General features: G+C 50.3%; 1 long non-coding RNA gene across 2 annotated transcripts in view; it reads right to left on the reverse strand.

Annotated features, from left to right (window-relative positions):
- The window catches only part of LOC140403027 (uncharacterized), a 164,571-nt gene extending 141,480 nt beyond the window's left edge, over positions 1-23,091 (reverse strand). For both annotated transcript variants that reach the window (XR_011938213.1, XR_011938214.1), the window contains exon 1: positions 23,051-23,091. This is a non-coding gene — a long non-coding RNA (uncharacterized lncRNA). The remainder of the gene's footprint in view (positions 1-23,050) is intronic.
- Between the last annotated feature and the right edge of the window lie 1,290 nt (positions 23,092-24,381).

The following is a 24,381-nucleotide window of genomic DNA, read 5'->3' on the forward strand; positions in this document are numbered from 1 at the left end:
TGTTATTTGGGGCAGTGTGTTATATGGGGCAGTGTGTTATATGGGGCAGTGTGTTATATGGGGGCAGTGTGTTACATGGGGCAGTGTGTTATATGGGGCAGTGTGTTACATGGGGCAGTGTGTTATATGGGGCAGTGTGTTATTTGGGGCAGTGTGTTAAATGGGGCAGTGTGTTATATGGGGCAGTGTGTTATATGGGGCAGTGTGCTATATGGGGGCAGTGTGTTATATGGGGGCAGTGTGTTATATGGGGCAGTGTGTTACATGGGGCAGTGTGTTACATGGGGCAGTGTGCTATATGGGGGCAATGTGTTACATGGGGCAGTGTGTTACATGGGGCAGTGTGTTATATGGGGCAGTGTGTTATATGGGGCAGTGTGTTACATGGGGCAGTGTGTTATATGGGGCAGTGTGTTATTTGGGGCAGTGTGTTACATGGGGCAGTGTGTTATATGGGGGCAGTGTGTTACATGGGGGCAGTGTGTTACATGGGGCAGTGTGTTACATGGGGCAGTGTGCTATATGGGGGCAGTGTGTTACATGGGGCAGTGTGTTACATGGGGCAGTGTGTTATATGGGGCAGTGTGTTATATGGGGCAGTGTGTTACATGGGGCAGTGTGTTATATGGGGCAGTGTGTTATTTGGGGCAGTGTGTTACATGGGGCAGTGTGTTATATGGGGGCAGTGTGTTATATGGGGCAGTGTGTTATATGGGGCAGTGTGTTACATGGGGCAGTGTGTTATATGGGGCAGTGTGTTATATGGGGGCAGTGTGTTACATGGGGCAGTGTGTTATATGGGGCAGTGTGTTACATGGGGCAGTGTGTTATATGGGGCAGTGTGTTATTTGGGGCAGTGTGTTATATGGGGCAGTGTGTTATATGGGGGCAGTGTGTTATATGGGGCAGTGTGTTATATGGGGCAGTGTGTTATATGGGGCAGTGTGTTATATGGGGGCAGTGTGTTATTTGGGGCAGTGTGTTCTATGGGGCAGTGTGTTATATGGGGCAGTGTGTTATATGGTGCAGTGTGTTATATGGGGGCAGTGTGTTATATGGGGCAGTGTGTTATATGGGGGCAGTGTGTTATATGGGGGCAGTGTGTTATTTGGGGCAGTGTGTTATATGGGGCAGTGTGTTATATGGGGCAGTGTGTTATATGGGGCAGTGTGTTATATGGGGGCAGTGTGTTATATGGGGCAGTGTGTTATATGGGGGCAGTGTGTTATTTGGGGCAGTGTGTTCTATGGGGCAGTGTGTTATTTGGGGCAGTGTGTTATATGGGGCAGTGTGCTATATGAGGGCAGTGTGTTATATGGGGCAGTGTGTTATTTGGGGCAGTGTGTTATATGGGGCAGTGTGTTATATGGGGCAGTGTGCTATATGAGGGCAGTGTGTTATATGGGGGCAGTGTGTTATTTGGGGCAGTGTGTTATTTGGGGCAGTGTGTTCTATGGGGCAGTGTGTTATATGGGGCAGTGTGTTATATGGGGCAGTGTGTTATTTGGGGCAGTGTGTTCTATGGGGCAGTGTGTTATATGGGGCAGTGTTTACTCCCGGAAGGTATGTTGCCTCCCGGGTGCCAGGGCCAGGGATGTCTCGGATCGTGTCTTCAGGATCCTTAAGGGGGAGGGGGAGCAGCCAGAAGTCGTGGTGCACATTGGTACCAACGACATAGGTAGGAAAAGGGGTGTGGAGGTAATAAACAAGTTTAGGGAGTTAGGCTGGAAGTTGAAAGCCAGGACAGACAGAGTTGTCATCTCTGGTTTGTTGCCGGTGCCACGTGAAAGCGAGGCTAGGAATAGAGAGAGAGTGCAGTTGAACACGTGGCTGCAGGAATGGTGTAGGAGGGAGGGCTTCAGGTATTTGGATAATTGGAGCGCATTCTGGGGAAGGTGGGACCTGTACAAGCAGGACGGGTTGCACCTGAACCAGAGGGGCACCAATATCCTGGGAGGGTGGTTTGCTAGTACTCTTCGGGAGGGTTTAAACTAATTTGGCAGGGGAATGGGAACCGGATTTGTAGTCCAGCAACTAAGGTAGCCGATATTCAGGACGCCAAAGCTTGTAATGAGGCAGTGGGGAAGGGAACACTGACAAAGGAGAGTATTTGCAGGCACGGAGATGGGTTGAAGTGTGTATACTTCAACGCAAGAAGCATCAGGAATAAGGTGGGTGAACTTAAGGCATGGATCGGTACTTGGGACTACGATGTGGTGGCCATCACGGAAACTTGGATAGAAGAGGGGCAGAAATGGTTGTTGGAGGTCCCTGGTTATAGATGTTTCAATAAGATTAGGGAGGGTGGTAAAAGAGGTGGGGGGGTGGCATTATTAATTAGAGATAGTATAACAGCTGCAGAAAGGCAGTTTGAGGAGTATCACCCTATTGAGGTAGTATGGGTTGAAGTCAGAAATAGGAAAGGAGCTTGTTAGGAGTTTTCTATAGGCCCCCCAATAGTAGCAGAGATGTGGAGGAACAGATTGGGAAACAGATTTTGGAAAGGTGCAGAAGTCATAGGGTAGTAGTCATGGGCGACTTTAACTTCCCAAATATTGAGTGGAAACTCTTTAGATCAAATAGTTTGGATGGGGTGGTGTTTGTGCAGTGTGTCCAGGAAGCTTTTCTAACACAGTATGTAGATTGTCCAACCAGAGGAGGGGCAATATTGGATTTAGTACTGGGTAATGAACCAGGGCAAGTGATAGATTTGTTAGTGGGGGAGCATTTTGGAGATAGTGACCACAATTCTGTGACTTTCACTTTAGTAATGGAGAGGGATAGGTACGTGCAACAGGGCAAGGTTTACAATTGGGGGAAGGGTAAATACGATGTTGTCAGACAAGAATTGAAGTGCATAAGTTGGGAACATAGGCTGGCAGGGAAGGACACAAGTGAAATGTGGAACTTGTTCAAGGAACAGATGCTACGTGTCCTTGATATGTATGTCCCTGTCAGGCAGGGAAGAGATGGTCGAGTGAGGGAACCATGGTTGACAAGAGAGGTTGAATGTCTTGTTAAGAGGAAAAAGGTGACTTATGTAAGGCTGAGGAAACAAGGTTCAGACAGGGCATTGGAGGGATACAAGATAGCCAGGAGGGAACTGAAGAAAGGGATTAGGAGAGCTAAGAGAGGGCATGAACAATCTTTGGCGGGTAGGATCAAGGAAAACCCCAAGGCCTTTTACACATATGTGAGAAATATGAGAATGACTAGAGCGAGGGTAGGTCCGATCAAGGACGGTAGCGGGAGATTGTGTATTGAGTCTGAAGAGATAGGAGAGGTCTTGAATGAGTACTTTTCTTCTGTATTTACAAATGAGAGGGGCGATATTGTTGGAGAGGACAGTGTGAAACAGATTGGTAAGCTCGAGGAAATACTTGTTAGGAAGGAAGATGTGTTGGGCATTTTGAAAAACTTGAGGATAGACAAGTCCCCCGGGCCGGACGGGTTATATCCAAGGATTCTATGGGAAGCAAGAGATGAAATTGCAGAGCCGTTGGCAATGATCTTTTCGTCCTCACTGTCAACAGGGGTGGTACCAGGGGATTGGAGAGTGGCGAATGTCGTGCCCCTGTTCAAAAAAGGAACTAGGGATAACCCTGGGAATTACAGGCCAGTTAGTCTTACTTCGGTGGTAGGCAAAGTAATGGAAAGGGTACTGAAGGATAGGATTTCTGAGCATCTGGAAAGACACTGCTTGATTAGGGATAGTCAGCACGGATTTGTGAGGGGTAGGTCTTGCCTTACAAATCTTATTGAATTCTTTGAGGAGGTGACCAAGCATGTGGATGAAGGTAAAGCAGTGGATGTAGTGTACATGGATTTTAGTAAGGCATTTGATAAAGTTCCCCATGGTAGGCTTCTGCACAAAGTAAGGAGGCATGGGATAGTGGGAAATTTGGCCAGTTGGATAACGAACTGGCTAACCGATAGAAGTCAGAGAGTGGTGGTGGATGGCAAATATTCAGCCTGGATCCCAGTTACCAGTGGTGTACCGCAGGGATCAGTTCTGGGTCCTCTGCTGTTTGTGATTTTCATTAATGACTTGGATGAGGGAGTTGAAGGGTGGGTCAGTAAATTTGCAGACGATACGAAGATTGGTGGAGTTGTGGATAGTAAGGAGGGCTGTTGTCGGCTGCAAAGAGACATAGATAGGATGCAGAGCTGGGCTGAGAAGTGGCAGATGGAGTTTAACCCTGAAAAGTGTGAGGTTGTCCATTTTGGAAGGACAAATATGAATGCGGAATACAGGGTTAACGGTAGAGTTCTTGGCATTGTGGAGGAGCAGAGAGACCTTGGGGTCTATGTTCATACATCTTTGAAAGTTGCCACTCAAGTGGATAGAGCTGTGAAGAAGGCCTATGGTGTGCTCGCGTTCATTAACAGAGGGATTGAATTTAAGAGCCATGAGGTAATGATGCAGCTGTACAAAACCTTGGTAAGGCCACATTTGGAGTACTGTGTACAGTTCTGGTCGCCTCATTTTAGGAAGGATGTGGAAGCTCTGGAAAAGGTGCAAAGAAGATTTACCAGGATGTTGCCTGGAATGGAGAGTAGGTCTTACGAGGAAAGGTTGAGGGTGCTAGGCCTTTTCTCATTAGAGCGGAGAAGGATGAGGGGCGACTTGATAGAGGTTTATAAGATGATCAGGGGAATAGATAGAGTAGACAGTCAGAGACTTTTTCCCCAGGTGGAACACACCATTACAAGGGGACATAAATTTAAGGTGAAAGGTGGAAGATATAGGAGGGATATCAGAGGTAGGTTCTTTACCCAGAGAGTAGTGGGGGCATGGAATGCACTGCCTGTGGAAGTAGTTGAGTCGGAAACATTAGGGACCTTCAAGCAGCTGTTGGATAGGTACATGGATTACGGGAAAATGATATAGTGTAGATTTATTTGTTCTTAAGGGCAGCACGGTAGCATTGTGGATAGCACAATTGCTTCACAGATCCATGGTCCCAGGTTCGATTCCAGCTTGGGTCATTGTCTGTGCGGAGTCTGCACGTCCTCCCCGTGTCTGCGTGGGTTTCCTCCGGGTGCTCCGGTTTCCTCCCACAGTCCAAAGATGTGCGGGTTAGGTGAATTGGCCAATGATAAATTGCCCTTAATGTCCAAATTGCCCTTGGTGGTGGGTGGAGGTGTTGGGTTTGGGTGGGGTGCTCTTTCCGGGGGCTGGTGCGGACTCGGGGGGTCGGGTGGCCTCCTTCTGCACTGTGGATTCAATGATAATCTATGATTAATCTAGGACAAAGGTTCGGCACAACATCGTGGGCCGAAGGGCCTGTTCTGTGCTGTATTTTCTATGTTCTATGTGTGTTATATGGGGCAGTGTGTTATATGGGGCAGTGTGCTATATGGGGCAGTGTGTTATATGGGGGCAGTGTGTTATTTGGGGCAGTGTGTTATTTGGGGCAGTGTGTTCTATGGGGCAGTGTGTTATATGGGGCAGTGTGTTATATGGGGCAGTGTGCTACATGGGGCAGTGTGTTATTTGGGGCAGTGTGTTATTTGGGGCAGTGTGTTCTATGGGGCAGTGTGTTATATGGGGCAGTGTGTTATATGGGGCAGTGTGTGATATGGGGCAGTGTGCTACATGGGGCAGTGTGTTATTTGGGGCAGTGTGTTATTTGGGGCAGAGTGTTATATGGGGCAGTGTGCTATATGGCGGCTGTGTGTTATATGGGGCAGTGTGTTATATGGGGCAGTGTGCTACATGGGGCAGTGTGTTATTTGGGGCAGTGTGTTATTTGGGGCAGAGTGTTATATGGGGCAGTGTGCTATATGGCGGCTGTGTGTTATATGGGGCAGTGTGTTATATGGGGCAGTGTGTTACATGGGGCAGTGTGTTATATGGGGCAGAGTGGTATATGGGGCAGTGTGCTATATGGCGGCTGTGTGTTATATGGGGCAGTGTGCTATATGGGGGCAGTGTGCTATATGGGGCAGTGTGTTATATGGGGCAGTGTGCTATATGGGGGCAGTGTGTTATATGGGGCAGTGTGTTACATGGGGCAGTGTGCTATATGGGGGCAGTGTGTTACATGGGGCAGTGTGTTATATGGGGCAGTGTGTTATATGGGGCAGTGTGTTATATGGGGCAGTGTGCTATATGGGGGCAGTGTGTTATATGGGGCAGTGTGTTATATGGGGCAGTGTGTTACATGGGGCAGTGTGTTATATGGGGGCAGTGTGTTATATGGGGCAGTGTGTTATATGGGGCAGTGTGTTATATGGGGCAGTGTGCTATATGGGGGCAGTGTGTTATATGGGGCAGTGTGTTATATGGGGCAGTGTGTTACATGGGGCAGTGTGTTATATGGGGGCAGTGTGCTATATGGGGCAGTGTGTTATATGGGGCAGTGTGTTATATGGGGCAGTGTGTTATATGGGGCAGTGTGCTATATGGGGGCAGTGTGTTATATGGGGCAGTGTGTTATATGGGGCAGTGTGTTACATGGGGCAGTGTGTTATATGGGGGCAGTGTGCTATATGGGGCAGTGTGTTATATGGGGCAGTGTGCTATATGGGGGCAGTGTGTTATATGGGGCAGTTTGTTATATGGGGCAGTGTGCTATATGGGGGCAGTGTGTTATATGGGGCAGTGTGTTGTATGCGGCAGTGTGTTATATGGGGCAGTGTGTTACATGGGGGCAGTGTGTTATATGGGGCAGTGTGTTATATGGGGGCAGTGTGTTATATGGGGCAGTGTGTTACATGGGGCAGTGTGTTATATGCGGCAGTGTGTTATATGGGGCAGTGTGTTATATGGGGGCAGTGTGCTATATGGGGCAGTGTGTTACATGGGGCAGTGTGTTATATGGGGCAGTGTGTTATATGGAGCAGTGTGTTATATGGGGCAGTGTGTTACATGGGGCAGTGTGTTATATGGGGCAGTGTGTTATATGGGGCAGTGTGTTATATGGAGCAGTGTGTTATATGGGGCAGTGTGTTACATGGGGGCAGTGTGTTATATGCGGCAGTGTGTTATATGGGGCAGTGTGTTATATGCGGCAGTGTGTTATATGGGGCAGTGTGTTACATGGGGGCAGTGTGTTATATGGGGCAGTGTGTTATATGGGGCAGTGTGTTATATGGGGCAGTGTGTTATATGGAGCAGTGTGTTATATGGGGCAGTGTGTTACATGGGGCAGTGTGTTATATGGGGCAGTGTGTTACATGGGGCAGTGTGTTATATGGGGCAGTGTGTTACATGGGGCAGTGTGTTATATGGGGCAGTGTGTTATTTGGGGCAGTGTGTTATATGGGGCAGTGTGTTATATGGGGCAGTGTGTTATATGGGGCAGTGTGCTATATGGGGGCAGTGTGTTATATGGGGGCAGTGTGTTATATGGGGCAGTGTGTTACATGGGGCAGTGTGTTACATGGGGCAGTGTGCTATATGGGGGCAGTGTGTTACATGGGGCAGTGTGTTATATGGGGGCAGTGTGTTACATGGGGCAGTGTGCTATATGGGGGCAGTGTGTTACATGGGGGCAGTGTGCTATATGGGGGCAGTGTGTTATATGGGGCAGTGTGTTACATGGGGCAGTGTGCTATATGGGGCAGTGTGTTATATGGGGCAGTGTGTTACATGGGTGCAGTGTGTTACATGGGGCAGTGTGTTACATGGGGCAGTGTGCTATATGGGGGCAGTGTGTTATATGGGGCAGTGTGTTACATGGGGCAGTGTGTTATATGGGGCAGTGTGTTATATGGGGGCAGTGTGTTACATGGGGCAGTGTGCTATATGGGGGCAGTGTGTTATATGGAGCAGTGTGTTACATGGGGGCAGTGTGTTACATGGGGCAGTGTGTTACATGGGGCAGTGTGCTATATGGGGGCAGTGTGTTATATGGGGCAGTGTGTTATATGGGGCAGTGTGTTATATGGGGCAGTGTGTTATATGGGGCAGTGTGTTACATGGGGCAGTGTGTTATATGGGGCAGTGTGTTACATGGGGCAGTGTGTTATATGGGGCAGTGTGTTATATGGGGCAGTGTGTTACATGGGGCAGTGTGCTATATGGGGGCAGTGTGTTATATGGAGCAGTGTGTTACATGGGGGCAGTGTGTTACATGGGGCAGTGTGTTACATGGGGCAGTGTGCTATATGGGGGCAGTGTGTTATGTGGGGCAGTGTGTTACATGGGGCAGTGTGTTATATGGGGCAGTGTGTTATATGGGGCAGTGTGTTATATGGGGGCAGTGTGTTACATGGGGCAGTGTGTTATATGGGGCAGTGTGTTACATGGGGCAGTGTGTTATATGGGGCAGTGTGTTACATGGGGCAGTGTGTTACATGGGGCAGTGTGTTATATGGGGCAGTGTGTTATATGGGGCAGTGTGTTACATGGGGCAGTGTGTTACATGGGGCAGTGTGCTATATGGGGGCAGTGTGTTATATGGAGCAGTGTGTTACATGGGGGCAGTGTGTTACATGGGGCAGTGTGTTACATGGGGCAGTGTGCGATATGGGGGCAGTGTGTTATATGGGGCAGTGTGTTACATGGGGCAGTGTGTTATATGGGGCAGTGTGTTACATGGGGCAGTGTGTTATTTTGGGCAGTGTGTTATATGGGGCAGTGTTTTACATGGGGCAGTGTGTTATATGGGGCAGTGTGTTATATGGGGCAGTGTGTTACATGGGGCAGTGTGTTACATGGGGCAGTGTGTTACATGGGGCAGTGTGTTACATGGGGCAGTGTGTTATATGGGGGCAGTGTGTTACATGGGGCAGTGTGTTACATGGGGCAGTGTGCTATATGGGGGCAGTGTGTTACATGGGGCAGTGTGTTACATGGGGCAGTGTGTTATATGGGGCAGTGTGTTATATGGGGCAGTGTGTTACATGGGGCAGTGTGTTATATGGGGCAGTGTGTTATTTGGGGCAGTGTGTTATATGGGGCAGTGTGTTATATGGGGCAGTGTGTTATATGGGGGCAGTGTGTTACATGGGGCAGTGTGTTATATGGGGCAGTGTGTTACATGGGGCAGTGTGTTATATGGGGCAGTGTGTTATTTGGGGCAGTGTGTTAAATGGGGCAGTGTGTTATATGGGGCAGTGTGTTATATGGGGCAGTGTGCTATATGGGGGCAGTGTGTTATATGGGGGCAGTGTGTTATATGGGGCAGTGTGTTACATGGGGCAGTGTGTTACATGGGGCAGTGTGCTATATGGGGGCAATGTGTTACATGGGGCAGTGTGTTACATGGGGCAGTGTGTTATATGGGGCAGTGTGTTATATGGGGCAGTGTGTTACATGGGGCAGTGTGTTATATGGGGCAGTGTGTTATTTGGGGCAGTGTGTTACATGGGGCAGTGTGTTATATGGGGGCAGTGTGTTACATGGGGGCAGTGTGTTACATGGGGCAGTGTGTTACATGGGGCAGTGTGCTATATGGGGGCAGTGTGTTACATGGGGCAGTGTGTTACATGGGGCAGTGTGTTATATGGGGCAGTGTGTTATATGGGGCAGTGTGTTACATGGGGCAGTGTGTTATATGGGGCAGTGTGTTATTTGGGGCAGTGTGTTACATGGGGCAGTGTGTTATATGGGGGCAGTGTGTTATATGGGGCAGTGTGTTATATGGGGCAGTGTGTTACATGGGGCAGTGTGTTATATGGGGCAGTGTGTTATATGGGGGCAGTGTGTTACATGGGGCAGTGTGTTATATGGGGCAGTGTGTTACATGGGGCAGTGTGTTATATGGGGCAGTGTGTTATTTGGGGCAGTGTGTTATATGGGGCAGTGTGTTATATGGGGGCAGTGTGTTATATGGGGCAGTGTGTTATATGGGGCAGTGTGTTATATGGGGCAGTGTGTTATATGGGGGCAGTGTGTTATTTGGGGCAGTGTGTTCTATGGGGCAGTGTGTTATATGGGGCAGTGTGTTATATGGTGCAGTGTGTTATATGGGGGCAGTGTGTTATATGGGGCAGTGTGTTATATGGGGGCAGTGTGTTATATGGGGGCAGTGTGTTATTTGGGGCAGTGTGTTATATGGGGCAGTGTGTTATATGGGGCAGTGTGTTATATGGGGCAGTGTGTTATATGGGGGCAGTGTGTTATATGGGGCAGTGTGTTATATGGGGGCAGTGTGTTATTTGGGGCAGTGTGTTCTATGGGGCAGTGTGTTATTTGGGGCAGTGTGTTATATGGGGCAGTGTGCTATATGAGGGCAGTGTGTTATATGGGGCAGTGTGTTATTTGGGGCAGTGTGTTATATGGGGCAGTGTGTTATATGGGGCAGTGTGCTATATGAGGGCAGTGTGTTATATGGGGGCAGTGTGTTATTTGGGGCAGTGTGTTATTTGGGGCAGTGTGTTCTATGGGGCAGTGTGTTATATGGGGCAGTGTGTTATATGGGGCAGTGTGTTATTTGGGGCAGTGTGTTCTATGGGGCAGTGTGTTATATGGGGCAGTGTTTACTCCCGGAAGGTATGTTGCCTCCCGGGTGCCAGGGCCAGGGATGTCTCGGATCGTGTCTTCAGGATCCTTAAGGGGGAGGGGGAGCAGCCAGAAGTCGTGGTGCACATTGGTACCAACGACATAGGTAGGAAAAGGGGTGTGGAGGTAATAAACAAGTTTAGGGAGTTAGGCTGGAAGTTGAAAGCCAGGACAGACAGAGTTGTCATCTCTGGTTTGTTGCCGGTGCCACGTGAAAGCGAGGCTAGGAATAGAGAGAGAGTGCAGTTGAACACGTGGCTGCAGGAATGGTGTAGGAGGGAGGGCTTCAGGTATTTGGATAATTGGAGCGCATTCTGGGGAAGGTGGGACCTGTACAAGCAGGACGGGTTGCACCTGAACCAGAGGGGCACCAATATCCTGGGAGGGTGGTTTGCTAGTACTCTTCGGGAGGGTTTAAACTAATTTGGCAGGGGAATGGGAACCGGATTTGTAGTCCAGCAACTAAGGTAGCCGATATTCAGGACGCCAAAGCTTGTAATGAGGCAGTGGGGAAGGGAACACTGACAAAGGAGAGTATTTGCAGGCACGGAGATGGGTTGAAGTGTGTATACTTCAACGCAAGAAGCATCAGGAATAAGGTGGGTGAACTTAAGGCATGGATCGGTACTTGGGACTACGATGTGGTGGCCATCACGGAAACTTGGATAGAAGAGGGGCAGAAATGGTTGTTGGAGGTCCCTGGTTATAGATGTTTCAATAAGATTAGGGAGGGTGGTAAAAGAGGTGGGGGGGTGGCATTATTAATTAGAGATAGTATAACAGCTGCAGAAAGGCAGTTTGAGGAGTATCACCCTATTGAGGTAGTATGGGTTGAAGTCAGAAATAGGAAAGGAGCTTGTTAGGAGTTTTCTATAGGCCCCCCAATAGTAGCAGAGATGTGGAGGAACAGATTGGGAAACAGATTTTGGAAAGGTGCAGAAGTCATAGGGTAGTAGTCATGGGCGACTTTAACTTCCCAAATATTGAGTGGAAACTCTTTAGATCAAATAGTTTGGATGGGGTGGTGTTTGTGCAGTGTGTCCAGGAAGCTTTTCTAACACAGTATGTAGATTGTCCAACCAGAGGAGGGGCAATATTGGATTTAGTACTGGGTAATGAACCAGGGCAAGTGATAGATTTGTTAGTGGGGGAGCATTTTGGAGATAGTGACCACAATTCTGTGACTTTCACTTTAGTAATGGAGAGGGATAGGTACGTGCAACAGGGCAAGGTTTACAATTGGGGGAAGGGTAAATACGATGTTGTCAGACAAGAATTGAAGTGCATAAGTTGGGAACATAGGCTGGCAGGGAAGGACACAAGTGAAATGTGGAACTTGTTCAAGGAACAGATGCTACGTGTCCTTGATATGTATGTCCCTGTCAGGCAGGGAAGAGATGGTCGAGTGAGGGAACCATGGTTGACAAGAGAGGTTGAATGTCTTGTTAAGAGGAAAAAGGTGACTTATGTAAGGCTGAGGAAACAAGGTTCAGACAGGGCATTGGAGGGATACAAGATAGCCAGGAGGGAACTGAAGAAAGGGATTAGGAGAGCTAAGAGAGGGCATGAACAATCTTTGGCGGGTAGGATCAAGGAAAACCCCAAGGCCTTTTACACATATGTGAGAAATATGAGAATGACTAGAGCGAGGGTAGGTCCGATCAAGGACGGTAGCGGGAGATTGTGTATTGAGTCTGAAGAGATAGGAGAGGTCTTGAATGAGTACTTTTCTTCTGTATTTACAAATGAGAGGGGCGATATTGTTGGAGAGGACAGTGTGAAACAGATTGGTAAGCTCGAGGAAATACTTGTTAGGAAGGAAGATGTGTTGGGCATTTTGAAAAACTTGAGGATAGACAAGTCCCCCGGGCCGGACGGGTTATATCCAAGGATTCTATGGGAAGCAAGAGATGAAATTGCAGAGCCGTTGGCAATGATCTTTTCGTCCTCACTGTCAACAGGGGTGGTACCAGGGGATTGGAGAGTGGCGAATGTCGTGCCCCTGTTCAAAAAAGGAACTAGGGATAACCCTGGGAATTACAGGCCAGTTAGTCTTACTTCGGTGGTAGGCAAAGTAATGGAAAGGGTACTGAAGGATAGGATTTCTGAGCATCTGGAAAGACACTGCTTGATTAGGGATAGTCAGCACGGATTTGTGAGGGGTAGGTCTTGCCTTACAAATCTTATTGAATTCTTTGAGGAGGTGACCAAGCATGTGGATGAAGGTAAAGCAGTGGATGTAGTGTACATGGATTTTAGTAAGGCATTTGATAAAGTTCCCCATGGTAGGCTTCTGCACAAAGTAAGGAGGCATGGGATAGTGGGAAATTTGGCCAGTTGGATAACGAACTGGCTAACCGATAGAAGTCAGAGAGTGGTGGTGGATGGCAAATATTCAGCCTGGATCCCAGTTACCAGTGGTGTACCGCAGGGATCAGTTCTGGGTCCTCTGCTGTTTGTGATTTTCATTAATGACTTGGATGAGGGAGTTGAAGGGTGGGTCAGTAAATTTGCAGACGATACGAAGATTGGTGGAGTTGTGGATAGTAAGGAGGGCTGTTGTCGGCTGCAAAGAGACATAGATAGGATGCAGAGCTGGGCTGAGAAGTGGCAGATGGAGTTTAACCCTGAAAAGTGTGAGGTTGTCCATTTTGGAAGGACAAATATGAATGCGGAATACAGGGTTAACGGTAGAGTTCTTGGCATTGTGGAGGAGCAGAGAGACCTTGGGGTCTATGTTCATACATCTTTGAAAGTTGCCACTCAAGTGGATAGAGCTGTGAAGAAGGCCTATGGTGTGCTCGCGTTCATTAACAGAGGGATTGAATTTAAGAGCCATGAGGTAATGATGCAGCTGTACAAAACCTTGGTAAGGCCACATTTGGAGTACTGTGTACAGTTCTGGTCGCCTCATTTTAGGAAGGATGTGGAAGCTCTGGAAAAGGTGCAAAGAAGATTTACCAGGATGTTGCCTGGAATGGAGAGTAGGTCTTACGAGGAAAGGTTGAGGGTGCTAGGCCTTTTCTCATTAGAGCGGAGAAGGATGAGGGGCGACTTGATAGAGGTTTATAAGATGATCAGGGGAATAGATAGAGTAGACAGTCAGAGACTTTTTCCCCAGGTGGAACACACCATTACAAGGGGACATAAATTTAAGGTGAAAGGTGGAAGATATAGGAGGGATATCAGAGGTAGGTTCTTTACCCAGAGAGTAGTGGGGGCATGGAATGCACTGCCTGTGGAAGTAGTTGAGTCGGAAACATTAGGGACCTTCAAGCAGCTGTTGGATAGGTACATGGATTACGGGAAAATGATATAGTGTAGATTTATTTGTTCTTAAGGGCAGCACGGTAGCATTGTGGATAGCACAATTGCTTCACAGATCCATGGTCCCAGGTTCGATTCCAGCTTGGGTCATTGTCTGTGCGGAGTCTGCACGTCCTCCCCGTGTCTGCGTGGGTTTCCTCCGGGTGCTCCGGTTTCCTCCCACAGTCCAAAGATGTGCGGGTTAGGTGAATTGGCCAATGATAAATTGCCCTTAATGTCCAAATTGCCCTTGGTGGTGGGTGGAGGTGTTGGGTTTGGGTGGGGTGCTCTTTCCGGGGGCTGGTGCGGACTCGGGGGGTCGGGTGGCCTCCTTCTGCACTGTGGATTCAATGATAATCTATGATTAATCTAGGACAAAGGTTCGGCACAACATCGTGGGCCGAAGGGCCTGTTCTGTGCTGTATTTTCTATGTTCTATGTGTGTTATATGGGGCAGTGTGTTATATGGGGCAGTGTGCTATATGGGGCAGTGTGTTATATGGGGGCAGTGTGTTATTTGGGGCAGTGTGTTATTTGGGGCAGTGTGTTCTATGGGGCAGTGTGTTATATGGGGCAGTGTGTTATATGGGGCAGTGTGCTACATGGGGCAGTGTGTTATTTGGGGCAGTGTGTTATTTGGGGCAGTGTGTTCTATGGGGCAGTGTGTTATATGGGGCAGTGTGTTATATGGGGCAGTGTGTGATATGGGGCAGTGTGCTACATGGGGCAGTGTGTTATTTGGGGCAGTGTGTTATTTGGGGCAGAGTGTTATATGGGGCAGTGTGCTATATGGCGGCTGTGTGTTATATGGGGCAGTGTGTTATATGGGGCAGTGTGCTACATGGGGCAGTGTGTTATTTGGGGCAGTGTGTTATTTGGGGCAGAGTGTTATATGGGGCAGTGTGCTATATGGCGGCTGTGTGTTATATGGGGCAGTGTGTTATATGGGGCAGTGTGTTACATGGGGCAGTGTGTTATATGGGGCAGAGTGTTATATGGGGCAGTGTGCTATATGGCGGCTGTGTGTTATATGGGGCAGTGTGCTATATGGGGGCAGTGTGCTATATGGGGCAGTGTGTTATATGGGGCAGTGTGCTATATGGGGGCAGTGTGTTATATGGGGCAGTGTGTTACATGGGGCAGTGTGCTATATGGGGGCAGTGTGTTACATGGGGCAGTGTGTTATATGGGGCAGTGTGTTATATGGGGCAGTGTGTTATATGGGGCAGTGTGCTATATGGGGGCAGTGTGTTATATGGGGCAGTGTGTTATATGGGGCAGTGTGTTACATGGGGCAGTGTGTTATATGGGGGCAGTGTGTTATATGGGGCAGTGTGTTATATGGGGCAGTGTGTTATATGGGGCAGTGTGCTATATGGGGGCAGTGTGTTATATGGGGCAGTGTGTTATATGGGGCAGTGTGTTACATGGGGCAGTGTGTTATATGGGGGCAGTGTGCTATATGGGGCAGTGTGTTATATGGGGCAGTGTGTTATATGGGGCAGTGTGTTATATGGGGCAGTGTGCTATATGGGGGCAGTGTGTTATATGGGGCAGTGTGTTATATGGGGCAGTGTGTTACATGGGGCAGTGTGTTATATGGGGGCAGTGTGCTATATGGGGCAGTGTGTTATATGGGGCAGTGTGCTATATGGGGGCAGTGTGTTATATGGGGCAGTTTGTTATATGGGGCAGTGTGCTATATGGGGGCAGTGTGTTATATGGGGCAGTGTGTTGTATGCGGCAGTGTGTTATATGGGGCAGTGTGTTACATGGGGGCAGTGTGTTATATGGGGCAGTGTGTTATATGGGGGCAGTGTGTTATATGGGGCAGTGTGTTACATGGGGCAGTGTGTTATATGCGGCAGTGTGTTATATGGGGCAGTGTGTTATATGGGGGCAGTGTGCTATATGGGGCAGTGTGTTACATGGGGCAGTGTGTTATATGGGGCAGTGTGTTATATGGAGCAGTGTGTTATATGGGGCAGTGTGTTACATGGGGCAGTGTGTTATATGGGGCAGTGTGTTATATGGGGCAGTGTGTTATATGGAGCAGTGTGTTATATGGGGCAGTGTGTTACATGGGGGCAGTGTGTTATATGCGGCAGTGTGTTATATGGGGCAGTGTGTTATATGCGGCAGTGTGTTATATGGGGCAGTGTGTTACATGGGGGCAGTGTGTTATATGGGGCAGTGTGTTATATGGGGCAGTGTGTTATATGGGGCAGTGTGTTATATGGAGCAGTGTGTTATATGGGGCAGTGTGTTACATGGGGCAGTGTGTTATATGGGGCAGTGTGTTACATGGGGCAGTGTGTTATATGGGGCAGTGTGTTATATGGAGCAGTGTGTTATATGGGGCAGTGTGTTATATGGGGCAGTGTGTTACATGGGGCAGTGTGTTATATGGGGCAGTGTGTTATATGGGGCAGTGTGTTATATGGGGCAGTGTGTTACATGGGGCAGTGTGTTATATGGGGCAGTGTGTTATATGGGGCAGTGTGTTACATGGGGCAGTGTGTTATATGGGGCAGTGTGTTATATGGGGCAGTGTGTTATATGGGGCAGTGTGCTATATGGGGCAGTGTGTTATATGGGGCAGTGTGTTATATGGGGCAGTGTGTTATATGGGGCAGTGTGTTATATGGGGCAGTGTGTTATATGGGGCAGTGTGCTATATGGGGCAGTGTGTTACATGGGGCAGTGTGTTATATGGGGCAGTGTGTTATATGGGGCAGTGTGTTATATGGGGCAGTGTGTTATATGGGGCAGTGTGCTATATGGGGCAGTGTGTTATATGGGGCAGTGTGTTACATGGGGCAGTGTGTTATATGGGGCAGTGTGTTATATGGGGCAGTGTGTTACATGGGGCAGTGTGCTATATGGGGCAGTGTGTTATATGGGGCAGTGTGTTATATGGGGCAGTGTGTTATATGGGGCAGTGTGCTATATGGGGCAGTGTGTTATATGGGGCAGTGTGTTATATGGGGCAGTGTGCTATATGGGGCAGTGTGTTATATGGGGCAGTGTGTTACATGGGGCAGTGTGTTACATGGGGCAGTGTGCTATATGGGGCAGTATGTTATATGGGGCAGTGTGTTATATGGGGGCAGTGTGTTATATGGGGCAGTGTGTTATATGGGGCAGTGTGCTATATGGGGCAGTGTGTTATATGGGGCAGTGTGTTATATGGGGCAGTGTGTTATATGGGGGCAGTGTGTTATATGGGGCAGTGTGCTATATGGGGCAGTGTGTTATATGGGGCAGTGTGCTATATGGGGCAGTGTGTTATATGGGGCAGTGTGTTATATGGGGCAGTGTGTTACATGGGGCAGTGTGTTACATGGGGCAGTGTGTTATTTGGGGCAGTGTGTTACATGGGGCAGTGTGTTACATGGGGCAGTGTGTTACATGGGGCAGTGTGTTACATGGGGCAGTGTGTTATATGGAGCAGTGTGTTATATGGGGCAGTGTGTTACATGGGGCAGTGTGTTACATGGGGCAGTGTGTTACATGGGGCAGTGTGTTACATGGGGCAGTGTGTTATATGGGGCAGTGTGTTACATGGGGCAGTGTATTACATGGGGCAGTGTGTTACATGGGGCAGTGTGTTACATGGGGCAGTGTGCTATATGGGGCAGTGTGTTACATGGGGCAGTGTGTTACATGGGGCAGTGTGCTATATGGGGCAGTGTGTTATATGGAGCAGTGTGTTATATGGGGCAGTGTGTTACATGGGGCAGTGTGTTACATGGGGCAGTGTGTTACATGGGGCAGTGTGTTACATGGGGCAGTGTGTTACATGGGGCAGTGTGTTATACGGGGCAGTGTGTTACATGGGGCAGTGTGTTATATGGGGCAGTGTGTTACATGGGGCAGTGTGTTACATGGGGCAGTGTGTTACATGGGGCAGTGTGTTACATGGGGCAGTGTGCTATATGGGGCAGTGTGTTATATGGGGCAGTGTGTTATATGGGGCAGTGTGTTACATGGGGCAGTGTGCTATATGGGGCAGTGTGTTATATGGGGCAGTGTGTCACATGGAGCAGTGTGTTATATGGGGCAGTGTGTTACATGGGGCAGTGTGTTACATGGGGCAGTGTGCTATATGGGGCAGTGTGTTATATGGGGCAGTGTGTTATATGGGGCAGTGTGTTACATGGGGCAGTGTGCTATATGGGGCAGTGTGTTATATGGGGCAGTGTGTCACATGGAGCAGTGTGTTATATGGGGCAGTGTGTTATATGGGGCAGTGTGTTACATGGGGCAGTGTGCTATATGGGGCAGTGTGTTATATGGGGCAGTGTGTCACATGGAGCAGTGTGTTATATGGGGCAGTGTGTTACATGGGGCAGTGTGTTATATGGGGCAGTGTGTTTCTGGGGCAGTGTGCTATATGGGGGCAGTGTGTTATATGGGGCAGTGTGTTACATGGGGCAGTGTGTTACATGGGGCAGTGTGTTATATGGGGCAGTGTGTTATATGGGGCACTGTGTTCTGCTGGAGTTTGGGGGAGTGAGGGATGCAGGTTAATTTGAGCGGGAAGTGGGTTTTGTAAATTTCTGCTGGATGGGGGGGGGGGGGGGGGGGGTCCCGGGCCGTTGGGGGGGGGGGGTGGCCGGGCCGGTGGGGGGGGGGGGGGCCGGGCCGGTGGGTGGGGTTTGCTCGGCATGGGCGGGGTCTCCAGGTGCACTGGTACCTGTTGCAGGCGGAGCCTCTTGATTCGTGCCCAGGAGGTGGTGCAGTGCTGACTGTTCTCAGTGTCTGTGTCCCTGTGTGTGTCTCTGTCTGTGTCCCTGTCCGTGCCATGGAGCCGCGGCGCAGGGTGCCCGCCCTACTCTTGTTGGGGATGTTGCTGGGAGCAGGTGAGAGTTTCAAATCCCTCGGGAGTGAGCAGGAGAGAGGGGCAGGATGTGGGGGCAGCTGTGCGCTTTCCCCGGGGGGGCTCACCTTGGCACCCAGTTCCCTCAAAGTGGGAAGGTGCGGGGAGAAGCGTTGCAGTGGGTTGCAGAGCAGAGGTGTGAGGGCTGGGGTGCTGCTGGGGCAAAGGAGCAGCCTTTGGAAATGTTTCAGGCACTGTGATTGTGGGAGCTGAGGGTCCCTCCTGGCCCCCTGGAGCTGAGCTGGCTCCATGCTGTCTGAGCAAACCCCCCACTTCCCCTTTGTCTGATCCGAAAGCCAGGCGTCCCCTCCCCCAGGGAACTGTTCGACTGGGAGGTCCATCACAGCCCAAACTGGCTGGAAAAACCAAAGAGACAAAGGGGTTGTGGTGTTGAACAGAGATCTTGTGGGCAACACAGGGGCTGCTCCTTCACCCTGGGGTTGGTTAAATCGACTGCACCCCCTCCCCCATTGTCCACCACCATCCCACACCAGACCAGACCAGCCTAACCACTTCCCTGCCCAGTGCAAATCTGCAACTCACCCAGAGTCGCTGCTGAGGGGAAACTAGTCTTGCTCCATCTGTGGGAGGCATTGTGTATATTTCTGGTGTGTCGGTAATCAACGGCGAATTAAACTGGCTAGGCGCCGAGTGCTGGGGAATGGGACTGGTGTGGATTGATATATTTTTTTTAAATTTAGAGTACCCAATTCTTTTTCCAATTAAGAGGCAATCTATCGCGGCCAATCCACCCACCGCACACGTCTTTTTGGGTTGTGGGGGCGAAACCCACGCAAACACGGGGAGAATGTGCAAACTCCACACGGACAGTGACCCGGGGCCAGGATCGAACCCGGGTCCTCGGCTCCGTGGGGCAGCAGTGCTAACCACTGCGCCGCTCAGAAGTGTAGATTGATTTATTTCGTGGTCGGCCTGGATAGATGCAATGGCGGCAGCAGGGTGGCGCAGGGGTTAGCCCTGCTGCCTCACGGCGCCGAGGGCCCCGGTTCGAATCCCGGCCCTGGGACACTGTCCGTCTGGAGTTTGCACATTCTCCCCGTGTCTGCGTGGGTCGCGCCCCCCACAACCCAAACATGTGCAGGGCAGGTGGGTTGGCCGCGCTAAATTGCCCCTGAATTGGAAAAAAAAATAATTGGCTAACTTTAAATTTACATTAAAAACATCGATAATATGTGTGACGACCGTGGCAATCCTGTGAACGGAAAGAATGTGGGTGGGGTGGCAGGATTGGCACTGCTTGGCATCAGCAGCAGGGCGAGCGAGTGTGGGGGGTGGGGGGGGGTGGCGGGGAGCAGAACTGTTACAAATTCGGACCCGTAACTCACTCTCGGGCCGGTGTTACTTTGACGCTGAATCACTTTGGTGAGGAATGAGTTGTTTGCCACACTCTCTCAGGGTGTGGTGCAAGCGGGGGAGAAGGGGGGGGGGGGGGGGGAGGCTGTGCTGTTACGAATCCAGTCGATGAGCTACCGTGCAGTGAAGGCAAGTTAAGTTAGTAACTGAGCTTTAAGCAATCTTGCAAAGCCACTGATTGAATTGTTTCTGACTGCATTTATGCTAAATTCCACACCAGTTTCTTCACTTGTTCATGAGATATGGGAGCAGAATTGGGCCATTCGTCCCATCGAGTCTGCTCCGCCATTCTATCATGCTTCTATGTTCCTCATCTGCTACCTACAATGTTACAGACCAAGAGCTGGATTGCGAAATCAGCCAGAGCACCTCCTCCCGGGAACACACGATCTAGGAGCGGGAATCGGCAATTTAGCCTCCCGAGCCCAACACCCTCAATGTGATCATGGCTGGTCCCACCCTAGCCTCAACTCCACCCTCCTGCCCGTTCTCCATAACCCTTCAACCCATTACAAATCTGTCTAACCCCCTCCTTAAATTTACTCGCTGTCCCAGCATGCACTGCACTCTGGGGTCACGAATTCCACTGATCCACAGCCCATTGGAGGAAGTAGTTTCTCCTCGACTCAGTTTGAAATTTGCTACCTCCTATTCGGCGACTGTGACTGGCCGGACCAAGTCATCACACGGGCGAGCAAACAACATTATTATTTGTGGACTTCACCAAGCCCGAATCAAGCTCTCGGCCGCTGGCCAACGCAGGACATGATATCGAATTGGGGGCATTGGAATGCCCTTGTGGCTCAGGTTCCGCCCTAGACCGAGCATTTACTGATTGAGCCCTCTGGATATATTTCTGATTTGGGCAACAGGTGGGGAGGTGGGTTTGAGACCAGGAAGAGATCAGGGGCAGGATTCTCCGCAATTGGCGCGATGTCCGGCGCCAAAAAACGCACGAAACAGTCCGGCATCGCGCTGCCCCAAAGGTGCGGAATTCTCCGCATCTTGAGGGGCCGAGCCTTCACTGTGAGGGGCTTGGCCCGCGCCGGACTGATTTCCGCCCCGCCAGCTGGTGGGAAAGGCCTTTGGGCATCCCCGCGCATGCGCAGTGGAGGGGGTCTCTTCCGCCTCCGCCACAGTGGAGACCACGGCGAAGGCGGAAGGGAAAGAGTGCCCCCACGGCACAGGCCCCCCGCGGATCAGTGGGCCCCGATCGCGGGCCAGGCCACCGTGGGGGCACCCCCCAGGGCCAGATCGCCCCGCCCCCCCCCCCCCAAGACCCCGGAGTCTGCCCGCGCCGCCTTGTACCGCCGGTAAGAGAGGTGGTTTGATTCTCGCCAGCGGGACTGGCATTCCAGCAGCGGGACTTCGGCCCATCGCGACCGGAGAATCGGCGGGGGGGAGGGGGGCCCGCCAACCAGCGCGGCGCGATTCCCGGCACCGGATATTCGGTGGGGGCGGGATTCACGCCAGCCCCCAGCGATTCTCCGACCCGGCGGGGGGGTCGGAGAATCCCACCCCAGGCATGATCTGATTGAATTATAACCAAAAATAATTTAGAGTACCCAATTATTTTATTCCAATTAAGGGGCAATTTAGCGTGGCCAATCCACCTAACCTGCACACCTTTGGGTTGTGGGGGCGAAACCCACGCAGACACGGGGAGAATGTGCAAACTCCACACGGACAGTGACCCGGGGCCGGGATCGAACCTGGGACCTCAGCGCCGCAGCCCCAGTGCTAACCCCACCACTGAATTGGGTTCTCTAAATTTATTTTTATAAAATCGTAGAATCATAGAATTTACAGTGCAGAAGGAGGCCATTCGGCCCATCGAGTCTGCACCGGCCCTCGGAAAGAGCCAGCCTACTTAAGTCCACTCCCCCACCCTATCCCCGTAACCCCACCTAATCCTTTTGGACACTAAGGGTAATTTAATACGGTCAATCTGCCGCACATCTTTGGACTGGATAGACAAGGGTTGTTTTCCTGGCTGCACAGAAGGCCAAGGGGGACCTGAGTGAGGTGTATGAGGAGCGTAGATAGGGTGGCCAGGAAGGAACTTTCTTCCTTAGCGGAGGGATCGATAACCAGGGGGCATAGATTTAATGTGTCGGAGGTTTCTAGGAAATGTGAGGGGAAGTCTTTTCACCCGGAAGGTTGTTGGAATCTGGAACAGCTGGGAACTGAAGAAGGATTTAGATGACCACGTGAAATACCATAGCACACACGTCTATGGGCCAAGTGCTGGGACACGGGGTTGCAGAAGATAGATGTTTGATGGCCAGTGCAGACAGGATGGGCAGGAGGGCCTCTGTCAGTTCTGTAAAAGCTCCATGACTCTTTGCCCTACGTTTGTTCAAAGAGGTAGGTTTCAAGAAATGTCTTCAAGAAGGAGAGAGGTTGAGGGATTTAGAGGTGGAATCCCCAGGGGGCCTTCCAAAGAGCCTCAGAGCCAATGAAGGCATGAGGTTTCAAAGAACAAAGAACAATGCAGCACAGGAACAGGCCCTTCGGCCCTCCAAGCCTGCACCGATCACATATCCTATCGAGACCAACCGCCTGGGTCCTTCTATACCCCGTCTGTTCCTGTGCCTATACAGAGAAGTCTTAAAGGTCTCTAATGTATCTGCCCCACCCACCTCACTTGGCAGTGGCATTCCAGGCCACCACCACCCTCTGTGTAAAAAAACTTCCCCCGCACATCTCCACTGAACCTTTCCCCCCTCACCTTGAACTTGTGCCCCCTTGTAATTGTCATTTCCACCCTGGGAAAAAGCCTCCAATTGTTCACCCTATCTGTACCCGTAATAATTTTATAAACTTCAATCAGGTCGCCCCTCAGCCTCCGTCTATCCCGGGAGAACAATCCCCGTTTATTCAATCTCTCCTCATAGCTAATACCCTCCATACCAGGCAACACCCTGGTAAACCTTTTCTGTACTCTCTCCAAAGCCTCCACGTCCTTCTGGTAGTGCGGCGACCAGTTAATTCAAACTTGTGAAGTTTCTCAACTTTTAAAGGCAGCTACCCACCTCTGTGTCGGAATCGGTGACCAGTGGTGTCCCGCAGGGATCTGCTCTGGGACCTCTGCTCTTTGTGGTTTTTATAAATGACTTGGATGAGGAAGTGGAAGGGTGGGTTAGTAAGTTTGCCGATGACACGAAGGTTGGGGGAGTTGTAGATCGTGTTGAGGGTTGTTGCAGGTGACAACAGGACATTGACAGGATGCAGAGCTGGGCTGAGAAGTGGCAGATGGAGTTCAACCTGGATAAATGTGAAGTGATTCATTTTGGACGGTCGAATTTGAATGCTGAATACCGGGTTAAAGGCAGGATTCTTGGAAGTGTGGAGGAACAGAGGGATCTTGGGGTCCACGTACATAGATCCCTCAAAGTTGCCACCCAGGTTGATAGGGTTGTTAAGAAGGCGTACGGTGTGTTGGCTTTCATTAACAGGGGGATTGAGTTTAAGAGCCGCGAGGTTTTGCTGCAGCTTTATAAAACCCTGGTTAGACCACACTTGGAATATTGTGTCCAGTTCAGGTCGCCTCATTAGAGGAAGGATGTAGATGCTTTGGAGAGGGTACAGAGGAGATTTACCAGGATGCTGCCTGGACTGGAGGGCAGGTCTTATGCAGAAAGGTTGAGGGAGCGAGGGCTTTTCTCACTGGAGCGAAGAAGGCAGAGAGGTGACTTGATAGAGGTGGACAAGGTGATGAGAGGCATGGATAGAGTGGATAGCCAGAGACTTTTCCCCAGGGTGGAAATGGCTGTCACGAGGGGACATAATTTTAAGGTGATTGGAGGAAGGTATAGGGGAGATGTCAGAGGTTCTTTACACAGAGAGAGGTGGGTGTGTGGAATCACTGCCAGCAGAGGTGGTGGAGTCAGAGTCATTCGGGACATTTAAGCGACTCTGGGACAGGCACAAGGACAGCAGTAAATTGAAGGGGTGTAGGTGAGTTTGATCTCAGATTAGGCTAAATGGTCGGCACAGCATTGTGGGCCGAAGGGCCTGTGCTGTGCTGTACTGTTTATGTTCCAAGTTCTATGTTCAAACCTCATCAGTTTGCAAAGGGTCAGTGCCACATTCATTGTCAGCTCGAGGTGCTCCCCCGTGGGGGCAGCACGAAACGACTGACTAAACCAGGTTTACAGGAATCACTGGAACGATCGTGTCGCGTGTGATTCAACGAGCTCTGAGCAGTGACCTTGAGTCAGCGGATCGCAGTGACATCACAGGCCAGCCTTGTGAACACTTCTGTTTGCTGACCCAACCCCGTCACTCTGGTCAGCTATTATCCAGGGCCATTCCGCGCCCCCACCGCCCTGTCCCGGGTGCGTGCAGCCGCTCTCGCTAAAGA

Source organism: Scyliorhinus torazame, chromosome 26 (genome assembly GCF_047496885.1).
Source record: "Scyliorhinus torazame isolate Kashiwa2021f chromosome 26, sScyTor2.1, whole genome shotgun sequence".
Classification (NCBI taxonomy): Eukaryota; Metazoa; Chordata; class Chondrichthyes; order Carcharhiniformes; family Scyliorhinidae; genus Scyliorhinus; species Scyliorhinus torazame.